At 51.4% G+C, this 19,381-nt stretch overlaps 1 protein-coding gene across 4 annotated transcripts in view; it reads right to left on the reverse strand.

Annotated features, from left to right (window-relative positions):
* Positions 1-18,759, reverse strand: part of Dlgap4 (DLG associated protein 4) — a 97,079-nt gene extending 78,320 nt beyond the window's left edge. For 2 of the 4 annotated variants that reach the window (XM_035446820.1, XM_035446818.1), the window contains exons 1-2: positions 18,590-18,759; positions 5,486-5,634 (exon numbers count right to left, since the gene is read on the reverse strand). The gene's annotated coding sequence lies outside the window, so the exon portion shown is untranslated. The remainder of the gene's footprint in view (positions 1-5,485; positions 5,635-18,589) is intronic. The other 2 variants (XM_035446821.1, XM_035446819.1) reach the window with 1 other exon arrangement.
* Positions 18,760-19,381: the final 622 nt, after the last annotated feature.

Here is a 19,381-nt window from a genome sequence, read left to right on the forward strand (position 1 = left end):
ATTCAGAAGGCTCCTGGAGCTTCCACTTACTGCACTGCAGAATCCAGCCTCAGATGCCACACAGCTGCCCTCAGGGCACCATCACAGCCTGTGCACCTTCAGCCTTAGACCTCAGAGAGCAGTCCCTGCTGCATGAGGGTCTTCTTGGTGTCTGCCTAACTGGTCACCTATTGGTGCAGTGTCATCTTCCCACACAGACAACTGCCTGAGGGCAGGCTAGCCCCTTTTCCCAGAGGTACAACCACCTGAGGGTAGGCTAGTCCCTTTCCCCAGGCAGGTGTCTCGCCCAGCCCAGGCCAACCACAGACTGCACCCTCCAACCCAAACTTAAACGTGGTTGTGATTATGTGTATACCTACACCTGACCTCAGAGCCATAGGACAGACAAGAATGAAGGCTTGAACAACTTGTCCAAGGTCACAGCAAATAAGAAACAGGGCGAGCCCAGCAGCCATGGTGGTGTGAGTCTTTAGTCCCAACATTTGGGAGGCAGAGTAAGAAGCAGGTGGATCTCTGAGTTGGAAGCCAGCCTGGTCTACATAGTTCCAGGCAAGCCAGAGCTACTCTACTCTAAAGTTATGGACCAAAGTACTGTGACGGCAGGGACTGTTGGGCTTTCCCTCCTCATCAGCAGAGCCTGGTGCACAGGGCTCAGCAGCAAACATTCCAAACAAAGTGAAGCATTTTGGTGGCAGCGCAGAAAATACAGGGAGAAAGATGTTGGCATGATCAAAGAACAAGCCCAAAAGACAAGGAGCTGCTCATGACAGGGGAAACACAAACATAAGTAGAGGCGAGGAAGGGGGTGCCCACAGAATGGGAGGAAGGGCCCTGCCCTGGGGGAGGGAGGCCTGTTTTTAACTGAGAATTCTAGATAATTCAAACAGTACAGGCTAAGCACTTGGACCAGTGGTTCAGGGCTCTTCCCCAAATGACACTGGTTGTGCTTGGTGCATGTGCCACCAGAGTAGTCCTCCTTCCCGCCCACTGCTTCCCACCCCCAGTGCTGCAGATTTCGGGGGAGGGCTCTGCTCCCCATACAGGACAAAGCAGTCAGTGCTCAGAGACCACAGTGAGTCACCCTCAAGCTCCCAGACTGGCCCTGCCACTCAGGCGGGGTTCTGGCTGCCTGAAACAGCTTTCTGAGTTTGAGAAGACATCAGAGAGGGGGCGGTGCCCATATGTAGGAGCTGTGACTTCAATGGTAACAGGTGTACTGTGATGAGGGCCCTCGGTGGCAGATGTGGTTTGAAGTGCTTGGGTTCAGAGGATGAAAACAGTGGCTCTGAACCTGGTCCCCGTGGCTGGCTTTATCAGGAAGGACACAGATTTTATAAATATCACAGCCTCCCTGTCTCACATGGCTCAGGGAATTAGATAGGAGGCCAATTAGGAGAAGCAGGCATGGCTATGCTGGCATCCCGTGGGGGATGCAGAGGAGTTCACGGTCAGGGCAGGTGGGCTGATGGCTTTGTTTCTCATCCATCGTCACTGCTGGCCCAGACCACTGAGGCCAAAGCTAGGATATGAGGGCAAATATTTGGTAAGAAAACCTTCCGGCACAACTGAAAGCAGAAACCAGTGATTAGGGGTCAATCTAGAAAAAAAGGATCGGGGTGGAGTGGGGATGCTGAAGAGATGGCTCATTGGTTAAGAGCACTTGTTGCTCTTGCAGAGGGCCCAGGTTCAGGTCCTAAGGTCCTCATGGTGGCTCATGACCATCTACAACTCCAGCGCCAAAGGATCTGATGCCCTCTTCTGAGCTCAGTGGACACTGGGCATGTTAGTGGTGCACATGCGTACATATAGGTAAAACATGCACATACAAATTTTACAGATAAAATAAATAAATAAACTAAAACAATAAAAATGAAAAAGAAAGAAAAAGGATCAGGGCTCAGGCTAGAGCCAGGATCAAGGTGCAACCGAGAGAGGAGAACAAGGCTCAGCCTGGAACCAAAGTCAGGGCTCAACTAGAAAAGGGACTAAGGCTGAGTCTGGGCCAAGCCAGGGTTTGGTTCGGGCCACTTGAGGCATGGCATGTTGAAGACTCTCGGGTGGCTTCTCTTCTTGTTGTACCGGTCTTCATTAGGGGTGAGCCAGTACTCCTTGGGATCCAGGCCTGTTCTCCCTGGGGTTGGGTGGGAGCTGGGAGCTTGACTTTAGGGAGACTAGAGGGGAGAGCAGAGAGAGTGCCCCCACCCAGGGCTGCTATTCTAGGCCTCAGTAAGTCACGGCGTGGGAGTTAAATATAGGGGGACACCACGTGGCAGGCCGTAGGTGGTTAATGACCCTGCAGGAAGCAAGTCAGAGCCCAGAGCAGGAGTATGGCAGGGGGAGGGATGACAAGATGCAAGGAGACAGGAGGCTTGGCCCTGATCCTGTAGCTCCTGTCCCTCTGTGACTTCGGGCTCATCTCAGTCTTCACTAGACTTCAATTGTCTCATCTCAGCATGCACCACTGGGTGGGGATCTCTAAGCTCCCTTCATCTGCTCCAGGCCGTGGACTGACTGACGCTGCTTCCCCAGGCTGGGCCAGATGGAGAGCTCACAACCTGACCTGCCATCTTCAGGGGTGAAAGCCTCTCCTGACTCCTAAAGCCGAGGATAAGAATCCTCCCCTGAGCCCTTTCCCTGGCTGCAGTTCACCCTGGAGCCCACTTTGCCACACACGTGAACCCAACTGTCTCTCCCATCGCACTGGGAGACCAAATGCTCAGGCTCCATCACTCACTCGCTGTCACTGCCTGCGGGGCTCCAGAGTCATAACTCCTCTGAACCTCAGACCCTTTGGGGACCAGGCTTGTAGCGGTCCCATTGTAACTGCAGTCACTATATGATGGCTCCAAGGACACAGCCAATCTGCACAACCTAAACAATTAGTTGCCTTGTTTTCCTCCTAAGGGCACCGAGTATTATGCTATATCATCTGTGTTCCCCCTTTTCTTTGTCTACTAGGAAGTCCGGAGTCAAATTCGCAGTTTACCTTTAGCAAAGTATAACCTTGTGTTCTCAAACTTCTGCCATAATTTATTCTTTTCCTGATCTCTTGATTATTTGTTTTTCTAATTTAAATGAGGGAGCCTTTAAAAGGAGAAGAAATGGGACCAATCACTCATAGCTAAAATGATAACTGCTAAAGTTATAGAGAGAACTTAATATGTAATGTGCTCAGCTCATGACTTGGCATCATTGCTCCTTAGCTTACCAACTGAACCAAGGAGCACAGAGAAGTTAGTCAACTTCTCCAGAGTCACATGGCCAATAAGTAGAACAAGAATTTGAAGCCAGTGTGTTCAACTCAAGCTCAAACATGCCATGCTCCCTGCCACTGCAGCCAAGGTTTTGATGGACGTCAGAGGGAGTTGGGGTTATTGAGTTTGAAAGTCTAGAGAGGAAAAGGGAAGATGTGAGGAACGTGTCTGCTCCTGACAGCAACGAAGGGCAAATCAAGGAGGAAGGACTGGCATTCTGTGGGCTTCCGGATTCAGGAGAAAGAGGGTCACAGCAAGATGACCTCCATTCAGAATATACCAACACTTCCTCCCAGTGGGGTGGGCTGTCTGCATCAGAGGTGCTCAACAGTGCCATGCTGAAGACTCCAACCCTGCTTCGGGCAAACGGGCAGAAGATGAGATAGAAGGACCAGGCAGGAAAGGGAGGTCAGCCTGGAGGACACCAAACTACAGTGGGCAGCACTGTGGTCCTCAACGCTGTGAGGGCTGCTACTAACATGGAACACATGGGACGACTTCAGGAAGGGTCAGGAACGTGGAATAAGCAGGTACGACTACTCTGCCCCAAATGCCAGGGTGTCCCAGTTGAAGAAACTGTGAGATTTAGCAATTACACACTGGACTGGATTGGATGAAGAGCTCGATGGACAGCAGCATTGCCTTCAATCCATCCGTAAACATGTGTCACTTGAGTGTATAACAGAGGCACTGCACCACGTGAACACGAGGGACGGAGTATTTGATAAACACTGCTGGGACCACAGGCCAGCCCAAGGAAATGAAGCCAAATCCCACGTCACACCACACGCAGTGACATAAGACAGATCTAAATAAGACAGCGACATAGCTGCCTCCAGCACGGACTAAACTGGGCGTGGTGGTGCATGCTTGTAATCCTAGCATGCAGGATTACAAGCAGGAGGGCGAGGAGTCCAAAGTCATCCTCAGCTGCATAAGGAGTTGAGGCCAGCCTGGGCTACACGATTCTCTCTCTCAACACTAAAATAAAACAGACAACAGAACAATGCAGATCCCAAGGACAAAGCTATTAAGATAAACAGGAAACAGAAGCCTCAAGGGACACAAAGTGACCTTGGGTAGGAAAGCCCTCTTGGACAAGATGCAGAGAAGTCAACAAAAGGGACAGTCTCCATGTCACAGTACCAGGATGTCACACTTCTGAATGAGGACAGCACAAAGTTCAATGACAAGAGACATGTGGGGATGGGGAGCGGGAATGCCCATGACAAATGCTAAGAGTCCCATCCGTTCATTCGAACTTCTTTCCCAAGTTAATAGGAAAAAGAGAAGCAAGCCATTAAAAACAAAAACACCAAAACAACCCCAAAAGCAGACAGGCAAAGTGTCTGAGCAGGCATTTGCAGCAGTCTGATGACCACTCAACACCTAAGGGGGAGTTCCACTTCTCTAATAGTTGGCGATGCTAATGAAAAGGAGATATTTTTCTCCCAACAGATTGGCAAAATTAAGGAGTGTTAAATCAACTGATGGCGAGGAGCTGAGGATGTGGGAACTCGGATATATCACTCACAGGAGTGCAAAGTGGCGTAATTACCTCGTGGGGTAATTTGGCAGTGTTTACGAACACAGAATTCCCTCCGCCCAAAGCCTAGTGTACATCCCAAGGAGGCTGGAGGGAAGCCTGGTCATGGTGGAGTCAGACTGTCCGCCAGAAGGACGAGTGAGGGGTGGGAACAGTGGGGGAGAGCTACTCAGTGGGAAGAGCCATGACGTCAGCTGCCCTTGCACTGGGGTTGTGGGGTCATGCGAATGACACAGTGAAATGCAAAGACAATGAACTGATTATGATTGATGCACCTAAGAGCAGGCCAAGTTTGGGCTCGAGAGAGTTCCACACAGAATACCTGTGTCTCTCATCTTCTTCCCTCCCTCCCACCTTCCTTCTGCTGGTCTGTGCTGCTGGGAATGCGGTCAAGGCCCCAGGCTTTATCCTTGGCTTGGACAGCACTCCACCACGAGCCCAGCTCCGCACTAAACCCTCCATTGGACTCCCAGCTATGTCCTCTCCTTGGATTGTTCTGCTGACCACACAGCCACTGAAGGCTCTCAGTGGTCGAAGCTTCCTGGAGTGCTCAGTCCCTATCATCCTTCTCCACCTCTCACCCACTCTCTCTATCATTCCACTGTCTTATTCTCTTTTCTTCCCCATTTGCTATAGTACTAGGTTTTGGGGCCAGAGCAGGGTGTTGGAGGAGGGACAGCCATACCTTAGGGTCCAGGAGCTAAGCCAGGGACGCGGATCTTCTAAGCCATGGGTGAGAGACAGCAGGCAGCTACTTCCACTCAAGACACCCAATGGCTGCCAAGGGCACCAGCCACGGTCATGTCCAGGATCTCAGATGGCCACAACAGGACCCTGGAGACACGATGACCAAGGACAGCCTAATTAGGCTTGACAGCAGCCCACAAGGCTTATTAAGCTTGGAGTCATTGGGGGAACTGAGGAGGCAAGGCAGCCAAGGCTGGCTCAGCCACTGGTCCCCACAGGGACACTTGGCTCCATGGCTCAGGGCAGCCTGCTCAAAGCAATGCCTGTTAGCTAAGGATGCCAAGTGCCTCCCAGGCTACAGCCACTAGTCTGTCTGGGAAAAGGAAGTGGTGGCTTGGGGCAGCTGTTTGGGCCGTCGTCTGCTTCTAATTTTGACTGGACCACCCTAGGGAGTGGGTTCCTTCCTGCTAGCTCTTCCTCATCCACTGTCTCTTCTGATCCTAAACCACTCTTGAGGCCAGAGATAACTCTATGCTTCTACTGGAGGTAAGGAAACATGCCTACAGAGGTCAAGGGGCTTATCTGGGGTCATACAATTGAGGCAGACGCAGAATTTGAACCATAGGCTCTCTGACACCTAGTTTGTGACAATATTAATTTCTTATCTCCCTAGAGCTCAGACATTGTGAGGAGAGAGTGGCTGCCAGGGGAGAAATGTGACAGGAGGCCCAAGTCAGTCAAACCCAGCAGGTCACAGCCCCTCCTTCGATCTGGACTAGGTTACATCCGGGACCCTGACCTCTGCTTTAGGGTGGCTGTAAGGAAGAGGGCCCTGGGTGGCCAAGCTACTGGCACAGGGCCCAGCATTCAGGAAGTGTTCAGGACACAGGCATCCTTTCCCATGCAATCTTGGAGCCTGACACCGCCCCCCCCCGCCCCCAAACGCACACAAACTTAAGATGGGGCCCAAATTCACAGCTTTTGGGAGATCCCATGAGACATCCACCTCCAAATCATCCCTGTGAAGCAATATCCAGCTTCTATGTTAAGACCAATGTTACCCATGCGAGTGCTGTGGTGCAAAGCTCTACCCTTGCTCCCCAAGTCCCTCCCAGCAACTTCCCCACTACAGTCAGGGGACTGAGACTAGAGGTGAGGCCCACAAGTCCCTTTGGTTTTCTAAGTTTCTGTCCCCTCACCTCTGAAACGAGACTAACACCGCCCTCCCCTGCAGGGCGATGTTGGAAGTGAGAGGCATGTTATGTAAGGAGCTCCTGCAGGGCTCATGAAGATAGAGGCGAACGCACCATCCAGCCTCAGATGTTTCTCAGGACTGTGCGGTGCCGGTGCCATGGTCAAAAAGCTGACTGAACAGTCAGGTCCTGGGAAAACCACATTCTGAAAGGATTCTTAAACATTCCCCAAGACAGAACAACAGACAGCACCCCCATTCTAGGACAGGCCGGATCCTCTCTTCAGGACCACGGACAACACCCCGGGCCCATTAGCACCAAGGACAGGGCAAGGGGGCGTGGAGTGCTCCACAGAGCCCAGGGCTGAGGTCAGAACAACAAAATTATCCAGAATTGCCTTATTTCTCCCTAGCTGGTTATTCACACCACAGTTTGGAAGTCCTCAAAGGACTTGCCCAATTCTCTTTCCAAATATATCTGTCTCCCCAGCCTGTGTTTTGGGTTTGTTGTTGTTGTTGTTTTCAAGACAAGGTTTCTCTGTGTAACAGACTGTCAGTCTCGAACTCAGAGATCTGCCTGCCCCTGCCTCCCTAGTGCTTGGATTAAAGGCGTGAGCCACTACACCCAGTCCCAGCCCATTTTTTGTTTGTTTTTGTCCTGCCTTTGATTAGCTTTTTGGTCCCATGTAGCCCAGGCCCCTTAAACTTGCCATGTATCTGAGGCTGGTCTTGAACTCTTGACCACCCCCTGTCTCCAATCCAGGATGTTGGGATTTCAGGAATGTGCTAACATGCCCGGCTCCCAGGCTGCTATCCTTGGTCTTTCTACCCACTGAAGTTTCTCAGATGGAGGAGGCAGCTCAGAAAGGTACTACAGGGATACTCTACTGGGCCAAGAGAGGACCCCAGCATTCCCTCTTTGTACACATCTGGTCCCTCTGGCTTCTTGCTCTATTCCTTAAGGCACTGAAGGAGGCCTTCTGAGCCTCCAGGCTCCATGTCATCTTTGACTGGCTCCTCAGCCATTTCACGGCTGGTAGTTATCCTTGCCCTGAAACCTTTCTGGCATCAAGGGCAAACACTCACTATGTAGCCCAGATAGCCTCAAACTTGCTATTATCCTTCAACAGATGCAGAGACCTTTGTATGGCATGGTAGAAGTGGAGTTCACCTGCCAGTTTCCTCAGCTGTCTCTCCACACACTGTCCTGCCATGGGCTGTGGGAACTATGTTAGAGACACTGTACCGGGGTGGTGGGTGATGGATGCTTGGATGCATGGGTGAATGGCAGCTCAGAGGCAAGCGCTGCTCGCCCCAGGGAGGTGGCCTGTCCCTGGTGCCTAGGGGTCTGTGAACATAAGTACCTCAGGGGATCTTGGCAGCAACCTGAGGAGTACTTCAAAGTGGCTCTTTGCCAGCCTTCCTACTAGTCATTTTCCCCTGTGCCTAACAGAAGCGTCCAATTAGAAATATCCATGTCATTAGTTTCTCTTGCAGGTAGGGTGGCTACACAGTCAAAAGAAGAAAAAGAGATGTGGTCACAAGTCCTGAGGGTGGGGGTCCAGGAAATCTATTGCTTTCTGCTAAGAATGGTAAGCTCAGAAAGCAGCAGCCTCAGAAAACCGTTTTCTCCTGCCTAGAATTCAGACATCCAAAATAGAAGTGGAGCAGCAACTTTGTAGCCATGAGGTCGAAAGGCTCAGGTCGAGCATGGCAGAGGCTTCAAGTGGTCCTTTGGCCACTTGAACTGTCACATTAGCCCTGGCTGACCTGCCTGGATCGTCCCTTCCATCCCACCATCTTCTGTCCTCTTTCCTTCCTTCCATTCTGTTCTGGCTTTTGTAGTTCTGGGGCTCATACCTGAACCAGAATAAGTGCTCTGTGGCTATGCTGAATCTCTAGCCTTTGAACCTGTCAGTGCCATTGTTTGGACCCAAAGCCTCCCTATGTAGTTTAGAGTGGTCTTGAATTTGCTACATAACCCATGCTGGCCTCAAAATCACAATGGTTCAATCTTCACCTCCAAAGTGCTGGTAATTAGGTGTGTGCCTATAATATACTTGGCTCCATTTGGATTCTTATTACAACCTCCCGGGTGTTTATACAAATCCCGTTTGTTTTCTTCTGTTACATGCAACCAAATGCAGTTCCCAGGGGATTCAGTATCAGAGACGGCAAAATTCAGAGATTTTTCCCAAAGTAAAAAGATTTGTCACTGGCCACTCAGTCTTTGAAGCTGGTGCTCAAAAGTTTCCTGCCAGCTGCCTCCATTGCCTGTGGTCCTAGCAGTGTAGAAGCCCGCCCTCACCCACGGCTCCTGCCTCTCCTCTGAGCCTCCTGATCCCACTTGTGTTCTGGCTCTAGTCGCTTTGCATACCTCACCCCTTCCTAACCTCGTGCAGGGAGCTCCTTCTCCAAAGCTTACCAGCAGGTGCCAGGCCCTGACCCTGACCCTGACCCTGACCCTGACCCTGACCCACTAGCCCGTGTGGTGCCTGCTCCCTCCTCTCTCTGGACCACAGTCCGCTACTGTCCAGTGCAGAATCTCACCTCCCCTGCAGACAGCATCTTGCCTTGTCCCTCAACTGCTACCAGAGTGACTTTTTGACAAGTCTAGTATTCAAGGCCATCAGGGTCTGGCTCCTGTCCCTCCCTATCTTTTACTCTTGTGTCTCCATCTCTGTCCTTTGGCCCCAACCCAATCTCCAGGATACAAACAGGCCCGTTGACACCTTGCCTCAAGTGCCTGTACCTCACCAGGAGACTATCATTCCTATCAGACCCTGCTCGTTCAGGCAGCTTAGGATGGCACCGTTTACTGATCAATCATATGTGGAGCTTCCTGAGGGCAGGAGACCTGCCCATCTTCCTAGCAGTGTCTGGCAGGAAGCCCAGCATGGAGCTCCACTGGGAGGCGCTGAATGAAGCCCAGACATGCTGCCTACACCTTCCTGCCACCCACTTTCTACTCCAGCCAGTCAGAACTACTCCCATTCCTTCAGTTTTCTACTGTGGCTGCCACATGGTCTCTCCAGACTAGGCCTCCAGGTAGGCCTGGCCTTCCCCTTCCATTCTTCCTGGTAGAACCAAGTGTTAAGTGTCCCAGACTCAACAGGGTGAAATGAGACACTAGGTGGTGTGTGTGTGTGTGTGTGTGTGTGTGTGTGTGTGTGTGTCTGTGTGTCTGTGTGTCTGTGAGTAAGCATGTGCACACATGCATAGTGTGGTCACGTGGCCCCTCCATCTGTTCTTATGCCTGCATTGCTGCAGCTAGGTCCCCTAAGTGTGAACCCCCTTAGGACTGCCCACCCAGTCACAGCTGCAGGGAGCAAGGGAAGCCACTGGTCTCTCCTGAGTCACTGATGGTAATGACGAAGTGTGGAGCACCTGGCATGCAGCTTGTGCCAAGCACCTTCCCATGGCTTTGTACCAGGAAGACCTACCATTGCCCCATTTTACAGATGAATTAAAAGAGGCTCAGAGAAGTGGTGCCACCTCCGACAGATGACACAGCTGTGATCGCTCTAATCCCAAGACTGCCATCAGACAAGGTGAGCTGAGCCACGCCCAGGTGGCCTGTGGTATGTGTCAGAGGAGCCTCTTACTTAAGAGCCCTCCTGCTGCCTCGGAGGAAAGGCTGGAAGCCACCACCTCCTGACCCTCTAGGTGCTCTCCTGGGAGACAGTTGGGCTGGGCACACTTACCCTAATCTGCAGCCCCACAGAGGACAAGAGGCCCAGAAGTCTCAGAGTGAACAGAAGTCGGCAAGCTTGGGCTCCAATTCCCCGGCAGGGCTGAAGATTTTCCCAACAGCCTAGGCCAAATTTATCTGCCAATCCCCAAAAGAGCTGGTTCCAGCGTCTGTCTGGAAATGTCAGCCCGTGTGGTTGGAGGGATGCGAGGAGAGTTTTCCCCTAAATAGCAGGAAGCATATGGGAGGCGGATGGCGCCCGACTCCCCAACCTGCCAACTCTTGCTCAAGTGGAGCTAAAAGGGGCCCAGAAGGGTCTGGAATTCCTACCACCTCCCAGGGAGGGGGAGCTGGAGCTGGAGCTGGAGATGACAGCAACAAACTGGGCAGAAAGTGGGTCCTGAAGGTGGTGAGCAGAAGTGCCCAACAGGGACCCTAAGGCTCCTATCAGCCACAACAATGAGTCACTGTTCATGGAGCACTGGCCAAGTGCATGATACTTAGGTGGTCTCATTTGAACTTCGAAACCAACTCTGAGGGATCCTTGTTAGCCCCATTTCTCAGGTGAGGAAACTGAGGTTCAGAGCAAACACATGAAACCTAGGTTGGCAAAGACCTTCCATATCCTTAGTGGAGTCACAATACTCTACAGACTCTCTTCCAGGTTGCCGTTCAGCTGCTGCTCAAGTATCTCCAGGGATGGGAAGCTCCCTACCACCCCACTCACTCCATCTGCAGAGAGCTCTTTATGTTCCAAAGGTTTTCCTGGCCTAAGTCAGCAGCTCCTTCCCTGTCATTCCCTGTCAGTACCAGAGCAGACCCGTCCACTCTCAACAGAGACAGGCAGCCAGGATCCTGGAGGCCTCTGGTTTTCTCCTTCCTTCCTTCTTTCCTTCCTTCCTTCTTTCCTTCCTTCCTTCCTTCCTTCCTTCCTTCCTTCCTTCCTTCCTTCCTTCCTGCCTTCCTTCCTTCCTTCCAGAGAAGTAATTTTTTAAAAAGATTTATTTATTGTGTATAGTGTTCTACCTGCATGCATGCCTGCAGGCCAGAAGAGGGCACCAGATCTCATAACGGATGGTTGTGAGCCACCATGTGGTTGCTGGGAATTGAACTCAGGACCTCTAGAGGTGCAGCCAGTGCTCTTAACCTCTGAACCATCTCTCCATCCCAGGCCTCCTGTTTTTCCCTTCCTGCTTCCCACCATGTCCTCACATGCTTGCCTGTCTCTGCCTTGACCATGGTAAGGAAGGGAGAAGCTCCGGCACTCAGGAACTTACTGAGGGCCAGATCTCCAATCTCAGGTGACCTCTCTGGTTCCTGCTTCTCTCCTACTTCCCTCCTACTCCTACTCACCAGCTGGAGGCTGGTGAACTCTTGGCAGAGCTTGGCTTTGCCATGCTCTTTCTATCCTTCATCCAGACTCCCGGGTTCCATCAACTTGAAGCCTTGACTTGAAAGTGCAGTTCTCTACCTCTCCCTCTGGCCAGGCTTTCAGGGGCCAGCCCTCAGCATCCCGTGTCTTGTCAAGATTGTGGACTTGGTCCTAGGAAGTAGTTCTCTAGCTCATAGTGGAGGAACAATGCGTGAGCTCCTATCTCTGAAGGTATGCAAACAGTAGCTAGCTATCTTGGGACACAAGTTCTGATAGTGATAAATACAGGGTCCCTTGACAGGTCTTTGAGTCCCTCCTCTCCTTTTCCACATGGGGTCTTGACCTAATCCCTGCAGACTGAGCTCCCAGTTTAAGGCAGGAAGCCCAGAGACACACCCCTCTCCCACAGCATCCTTCTGAGGATCACTACTGCTTCTCCAACATGAAATGCAAACACCTACTCTGTCATTCAAGGCCCCTGGGGTCTGGGCTTAAAACTTCTTATCTGAAGGCTTCGCACACAACACATGCCCCTGGACCTTTGGCATGTGCCTATGCTCTTCCATCACTGTCTAGTGCCTTGGCCCTGGCATCACCTTTTCTAGGAAGCCTTCTTTGTTTCCAGGCTGGCTTTGTGTTAATTCTCTTCATTACTCCCAATTCTAGATAAGTCTTCTGTGGGCTCCTCTTTCTCCCCCCAAACCTGAAGACCCTAGAGGCCCGGACTGCTCCCTTCTGAAGGAGGCATCTCCTACGAGACACTGGGACATCAAAAATTCCCACATTCTGACTCACAGTGCAAGGCTGCCCCAATGGGCTCTGACACTGAGGTCTGGCTCAGAACCCTATGGGCAGGTGCCTTGTTTCTTCTGATTATCACAAAAATCACATATCCGGCTAGGAGCAGTGATGCACACTTCTAATTCCAACACTTAAGAAGCTGAGACAGGTACTAGGCATGATGGCACAGACTTTAATCCCAGCACTCAGGAGGTAGAGACAGGTAGATTTTGGTGAGTTAGACCCCAACTGGTCTACAGAGTGAATTCCAGGCCAGCCAGGGCTATGTAAAGAGACCCTATCTCAAAATGAATGGATGGATGGATGGATGGATGGATGGATGGATGAATAAGAAGCTTGAGCCTGAAGAGATGGCTCAGCGGTTAAGAGCACTGCCTGCTCTTCCGAAGGTCCTGAGTTCAATTCCCAGCAACTACATGGTGTCTCACAACCATCTGTAATGAGATCGGGTACCTTCCTCTGGCCTGCAGGCATACATGCAGGCAGAACACTGAATACATAATAAATAAGTCTCTAAGAAAGAGGAAGTTGAAACAGGAGAATCCTGAGTTTAAAATAGCCTGGTCTGCACAGTGAGACCCTATTTCAAAAAACCCCCAAACCAAGAACAAAGTCACATATCTTGGGGAATTCAGATACTATAAACAGAGAAATGTGATGGGTAACCACATATGGCCACAGTAGTGAGCATCAGCTCACTCTGTTCCTCGAGGGCAGTGCATAGGTCTGGGCTGCCAATCAGAGCACCGAGCATCCCTAACAACAGCAACTGATTGAGGGGTGGGCACATCCTAGAAACTGGCCAATCTACATGACGACTTGGTTCTGGGAATTGGAGTTTAGCTGCCTGGGAAGAATTCACACTGACTCCTCCTGACAGAAATCTATCTTGTCATTTACACAGGACATCTCTGTGAGAGCTGGAGCCACACCCAGGAGCCACTGCTAAGCAATCCGGTCCTGGTAATACATCTGAGCCCCTGGAGCCAGGAGAGCCTGAATTTCACAGTTACAACCCCCACCCCTACCCTGGCTGCAAGCTAGGTATGGGTTTTCTGTCACTTGTACTAAAAAGATCCTGGAGGAAATGAGTAAAAATTAAATTAGCGCCCACCCTCCCTCCACATCAGAGGACATCACTACGAATGGTTTAATGACTGCCCTTCCAGATCCAGACATGTCTCTGACTAGGAAAAAGAATATACACATTTTTCTATAAAAATGAAAAAGAATCAGTGGATATCTAAATAAGTACCCTGTTCCACCCACCTTGGTCCTAGCATTCACAAAAGACTGCAAATCCAGGGATCCTGCAACAATGTTATCATTTTTATTTTTTCTTCTGGACAGGGTCTCACTATGTAGCTCTGGCTGTCCTGGAACTCACTATGTAGACCAGGCTGGCCTCAAACTTTGAGATCAATGCATCATTTTTTAAAACTACATTCATTTACTTGTGTTGAGTTGTGTGTGCACGCGCATGTGCGTGCGTGCGTGCGTGTGTGTGTGTGAGTCGTCTGTCTCTGTCTACCATGTGGGTCCTAAGGATTGAACTCAGGTGCTCAGGCTTGCTGGAAAGTGCCTTCACTCACTCAGCCATCTTGACAGCCCCCATGCTTAACCTCCTGTTTTTTTTTTTTTTTTTTTTTTTTTTAATCTTCTATTTTTCCCTCAACAATGTGCCACCGACATGTTTCCATGTCAACAAGGACAGAGCTACAGTGCTGTCTCCACGGTACAGAGAATGCTGTCAGCTGCTGGACAGAATTTATTTAGCCATCTCTCCCAGACAGATAATTGGGTAGTTTCTAATTTATCACCATCATCAAGGGAGGTGTGGTGAGGGTGTTTGTGAAATAAATGCCCATGCTCACATGTGTTGGATTTCTCATGATGGAGAGCCCGTGACTCTGAAAGTTCAGCTTCCTGAGCTGGAGTTTCTCTGCTTGAGATTTAAGGTTCCGGGCATCTAGAAGGCATTGCCTATCTTTCCAGACAGATTTAGTGGCAGCTCCAGGGCCAACATGTCTCCAGCAGCAATGTCTTTGGGGACAGTATTCTCTGGTGAGGCACGTTAGTAGGTCAAGGAGAGTGGATAAGGCTTGGGGCAGGGGCATTGCTGATCTGGGCTTTTGCTGGCCCTGTGCACAGAGCTATGCTGTACTCCTGGGCCTCATGGCTGTGACCCAGGAAAGAGGCAACCCAGGAGAGGCTGGCAGGATGTCATGAGTACACAGTGGCCATGGCAGTGAACACCTGCGATGCCATCCTGGTACTGTTCTAGTCCTGTCTAGATCTCCACACACACTGATGCTATCCATCTCTTTGTTTTTCAGAAAACAGCCCCACAGAAAGCAAGTGACTTGCCCAAGGTCATACAGCCAAGAAGGAACAGAAATGAGGCACAGCCCGATCTGATTTTCCAATCCCTCAGGTCCGACTGCACCAGGGGAAGCACTGGGAACAGCTTCTAGAAACTTACAAACCTGATGAAAATGGCCTCGTGTTACCCATGCTGGCTTATAACCTCTTTATCCATCACACACTATGAAGTTCTTTCTCCAACAGTAAATTTAGATCGGCCCCGTTTCTAACAGCCACAGCAGGCACCACTGTACAGCTGCAGCAAGCAGATTTAACTAGTCCCCTGGTGATGGACAAGTGGCCTGTTCCCAATTGCCCTGCTACTACCAACACTACCCAGGGCGCCCTAGCAAGGCTGATCTGAGTCCTGTAAGGCAGTCCCATGGCACAGTGTGGCCCTGAGCTGTTAATCTGCTCCACTGCGCTGGTCCTGTCCCCTCTCACTCTCTACTTACGTGGGTGGTTGTGTAACGCCAGTCCTTCCCCAAGCCTGAGTGCTCTAGGAGGGGCACTGACAAGTGCAACTGTTCTCAATAAACCTGCTCGGAATGTAGGGGTGCCTCTGGGGCTGGCGCCCGAAGAGCAGAACGGGCTGCCAGCTTCAGGCCTTGGAGAACCCACCGCATGCCATGCTTTAGGGCTGTCCCCAGCACCAGCTGGACCTATTGCTCTGCAGTATGGTTTGAGTGTGATTCCAGCTACATGCAGTTCAAGCTCTGCAGGGCTCCTTGGCACTGGGTCCAGCTTGCTTACCATACAGAATTTCCAGGAGTGAGGTGGCACCATCACTCACCATCACAGCCCTCCAAGCCTCAAGCTAGTCACTTCTCTCCAGACTCAGCCCCTCTATCTGCCCAGCAGGGCGACAGTGCTATTTCTATAGGGTTGTTCTGAGATTGACAAAGTGATACATTCAGTACATAGTAGGCCTGCAGGCAGTGATTTTAGAGGATGGGTCTGAGCCTGCCTCCTCTGGATGACCTCTTTTTACCTAGAATGAACTTCAGTCTTCCTCATCCCCTCTCCAGCTGTCCCTTAGGATGTCTTGACCCTATCTGGACCATTTGTTAATGACCAAACGTCCTACACTGGCCCTTGTCAGGGGCCTAGTCCTCTAGCTGCCCATGACCACAGATACCTGCCTAGCTTCCCACACCTCAAATATGCAAGAGGCACAGGAACAGCAGAGAGCAACAAAGGGCCCAGCCTGACCCCCTGGGGTAGCTTCTCACTCCTCGTCCTTGCTCTTGAGGCCTGAGTCACCTACCTGTCTAGTTCTAGACATATGTCAAGTAGCTTTACCCTGGAAGCCTTACTGGCCCCTTCTGTACAATGGGTACAATGAGAAAATCTGTGGAAGATTTGACATGATGCTAGGCTGGGATGTAGCTTGCTGGCGGAGCACCTGCCTAGCAGTTCCAAGCTCCTGGGCTCCATCACAGCAAAATTAAGTCAATAAGCCAGGTGTGATGGTACATGTCTGTAATCTCAATACGTGGGAGGTAGAGGCAGGTGAATCTCAATGAGTTTGAGACCAGCCCGGTCTACACAGTGAGTTCCGGGTCAGCTAGGGCTACATAGAAAGACCCTGTCCCAAAATAAATAATTAAAATAATACATACATGTATAAATAATATTTCTTTTTTAGAAAACAGGAAAATCCTGGTACTTAATTGTCACTAAATGGTAGCTGTTATTGTTAGAGCTGCAGGTGTTTTTGTCACTTTACTGTGACATACACTACCACAAGGAACTCGTGCAAGACAAAAGGTTGACTGTGGTAAGTGACCACAGGCCAAGGCTGCGCCCACCCCCAGGCCCATAGTCAGAGTTCTGCTGCCCTACAAGTCCCTTGTGTTTTCCAGCTCACAGGTCCTCTTTGACACAGACAGTGGATCTTTTCCCAGACTTTCATGGTACTGTTACTACTGTCTGTAAGTGGACAAGACTCAATCAATCCATTGATCAGTGTGTGGCTGGTTTCCTGACCTCGATTCCCTGGGGACCTTGTCCTCCCAGCCGCCTCTGCCCAGGCACAGTGGCTCCCTGATGGCTTCCCAGATCCTTAAATAACCAGCTTGTTAGCAAAATCGCAGCAGTAACACCTCCCTCGCGCCACCCCGGCCTCCATCTTTCCACGTGATCCTGACGGCTGCTCCCTCTGAGTGCCAAGGAATCCCATCTCCGTCACTGGTCCACACACAAGGGGGCTGTAAGCAACAACAGCTGTGCCTCCAGAATCTGCCCTAGGGCAGAGGAGGCCCTGGAGCAGTGCTCATCAGAGGCCAAGGCCTCTGTGAGCTGATGGGGAATTGAGCAGAAATACCGCAGAGTATCAGGCATTCACCACATGCCAGGCACCCAGTAACTGCTCAAGAAATACCCACTACCTCACAGGCTGGCCCCGCAATAGACATTGTCCTCAGGGAGACCTGGGCCTGCCTTGAGCAAACCCAGCATGTTTTGCCTCAGGCACTCTCTGCTCTCAGACCACCATGTCCTCAACACTTCTGTGGTGACAGCTTCTCAGCCAAATACAACAGCTATCTCTGGTTGCTACAACAGACCCAGGCCAACCCAGGGGGGAGGGGGGACGACGACTGAGCTGGTGTGGGGGCACTAATTAATGAGGCCCCCTCAAAGTTATTAACAATAAGGCTGGCACCACACAAATGTGCAACGTCTGGCTCTCAACGACAGACTTCCACACCCATTACTGACAGTGAACTTCAAGGGTTTTTTTTTTTATGTTATCCTAGATATTTGCATATTATGCATATTTACCAGACTTTTCCCTTCTCATAACCATCTCATCAAGGAAGCTGGCAGCTGTTGGCAGATGGGAGAGTTGGAAGCAAAGGGGCTGGCACTGTGAGGAGGGCCACTGGAGCAGCTCTCTGGGACCCCAGAAGGCTGATGGGTTCCTGGGTCCTGGTGGAATCTGGTGAAAGACCATGAAGGAGGCCCACTTGCCCAACTCCCTCTCTTGATGCTGGCCCCTGAGAAGCTGAGGCCACTGAAGAAGGCAGATCTTCAATCCAGGGTCCCATAATGTAGGCAGGATGATGACAGGGAGCCATCGGGTTTCCTCACTTGTGAACTGGACTTATTGTGCCAGGAGGACTCTGGTGGGGCCGAGGGGTGTGTGTGTGTTAGAGAACAGGTACTGTGGTTGGCATCACGTGGGCCTGAGGTGGCTGTCCCTGCTCTGTGGGAAGGATGACGGAGGAACTAGGCTTCGTGAGGACTGTGGGTGGGAGGGACAGTCAGAGACGGGGTTGGGCCCAGCACCTCACCGTGAGTTTAGGCAGGTGGAGCTGGAGGAGGAGCACTGTCGTGCCACAGTCTGCAGCAAGGCTCTGTACTCCCCTCCCCCTCCCGAGCCTGTGCCCATCACCTGCCCCAGCCCTGGGTGTGGCATTTGAAATGTGTAGAGCTCACTGTCCATCCTCAGGCAGGCTTTCCCTCACTGGGAAAGGGTATCCTCACCATGTCCACCTCCAGAGTTGTCAGGAGGATGAATACACCCAGCTGGTTAAGCTATAAGTTGTGCCCAGACAGGAACACACTTGTCGAGGCCCCTCTGCCAGCTCGTGGGTGCTTCGAGTGGGAAGGCTGGGCATTCCCCCGTGGTGGCAAGCACCATAGTGGGTGAGGTGCTCGGGGCTGTGGCTGTACTTACCGGCCAGGGAGCTACGTGCACAGGAAAAATGGTAGCGGGCAAGTGTGCTGCAGATGACACCTCAGAAGTGGGTGTGGGACCAAGGACTGCCACACACATCCCTCCAGCACTCCATCAGAGGCATCACACAGGGGGGCCACCAGGCTCCAGGCAGAGGGCAGCACCAGTGCCTGCAGGACACAGGAGGAACACTGATTAGCCAGAAATGAGCACCGTACCTTGACACCTTCAGACTAGCCCTAGGGAAGGGGCAAGTCGGCACAGTTGTCATAGAAACCCAAGTGTTTGTGTAAGACTGTATTTTCCAGAGAACCCTGGCACCCCAGCTCATGGGAGGCCCACGTTGTTTTTAGAGGTAGATTTGCATGTCATGCATATTTACAATGCCTTTCCCACCACCCACAGAATCCCTGCAGCAGCCAGCAGTGGGGAAGCTAGGTTCCCAAGTCCTTCCTCAGTTTGCTCCTTTTGCCCCTCCCCTCTTTCCACCACATGAGAGAAGATAGGAGAGGGGCCAAAGTCACACCACCGTGAGTTCAAATCTCAGCCTGGCCATTCTCTCAATGAGGGGATAATGGAGAGGTTTCTCTTCTTGTTAACAGTATTCTGAGAGCTGCTAGGAGGTCTCAGAAGGTAACGCAGGCAGGATGCTGGCACAAGGTAAATCCTTGGGAAAACCCTGGGAGGTGCCATTCTCCTGTGCCCTCCACTGCACACCTACCTAGGAGGCAGCTAGCAGCCCTGGAGGCCTCAGAAGATGTCCCTCTGCGCTCCCATTATACAGGTCACAAA

This window comes from Cricetulus griseus, chromosome 6 (genome assembly GCF_003668045.3).
Source record: "Cricetulus griseus strain 17A/GY chromosome 6, alternate assembly CriGri-PICRH-1.0, whole genome shotgun sequence".
NCBI classification, from domain to species: Eukaryota; Metazoa; Chordata; class Mammalia; order Rodentia; family Cricetidae; genus Cricetulus; species Cricetulus griseus.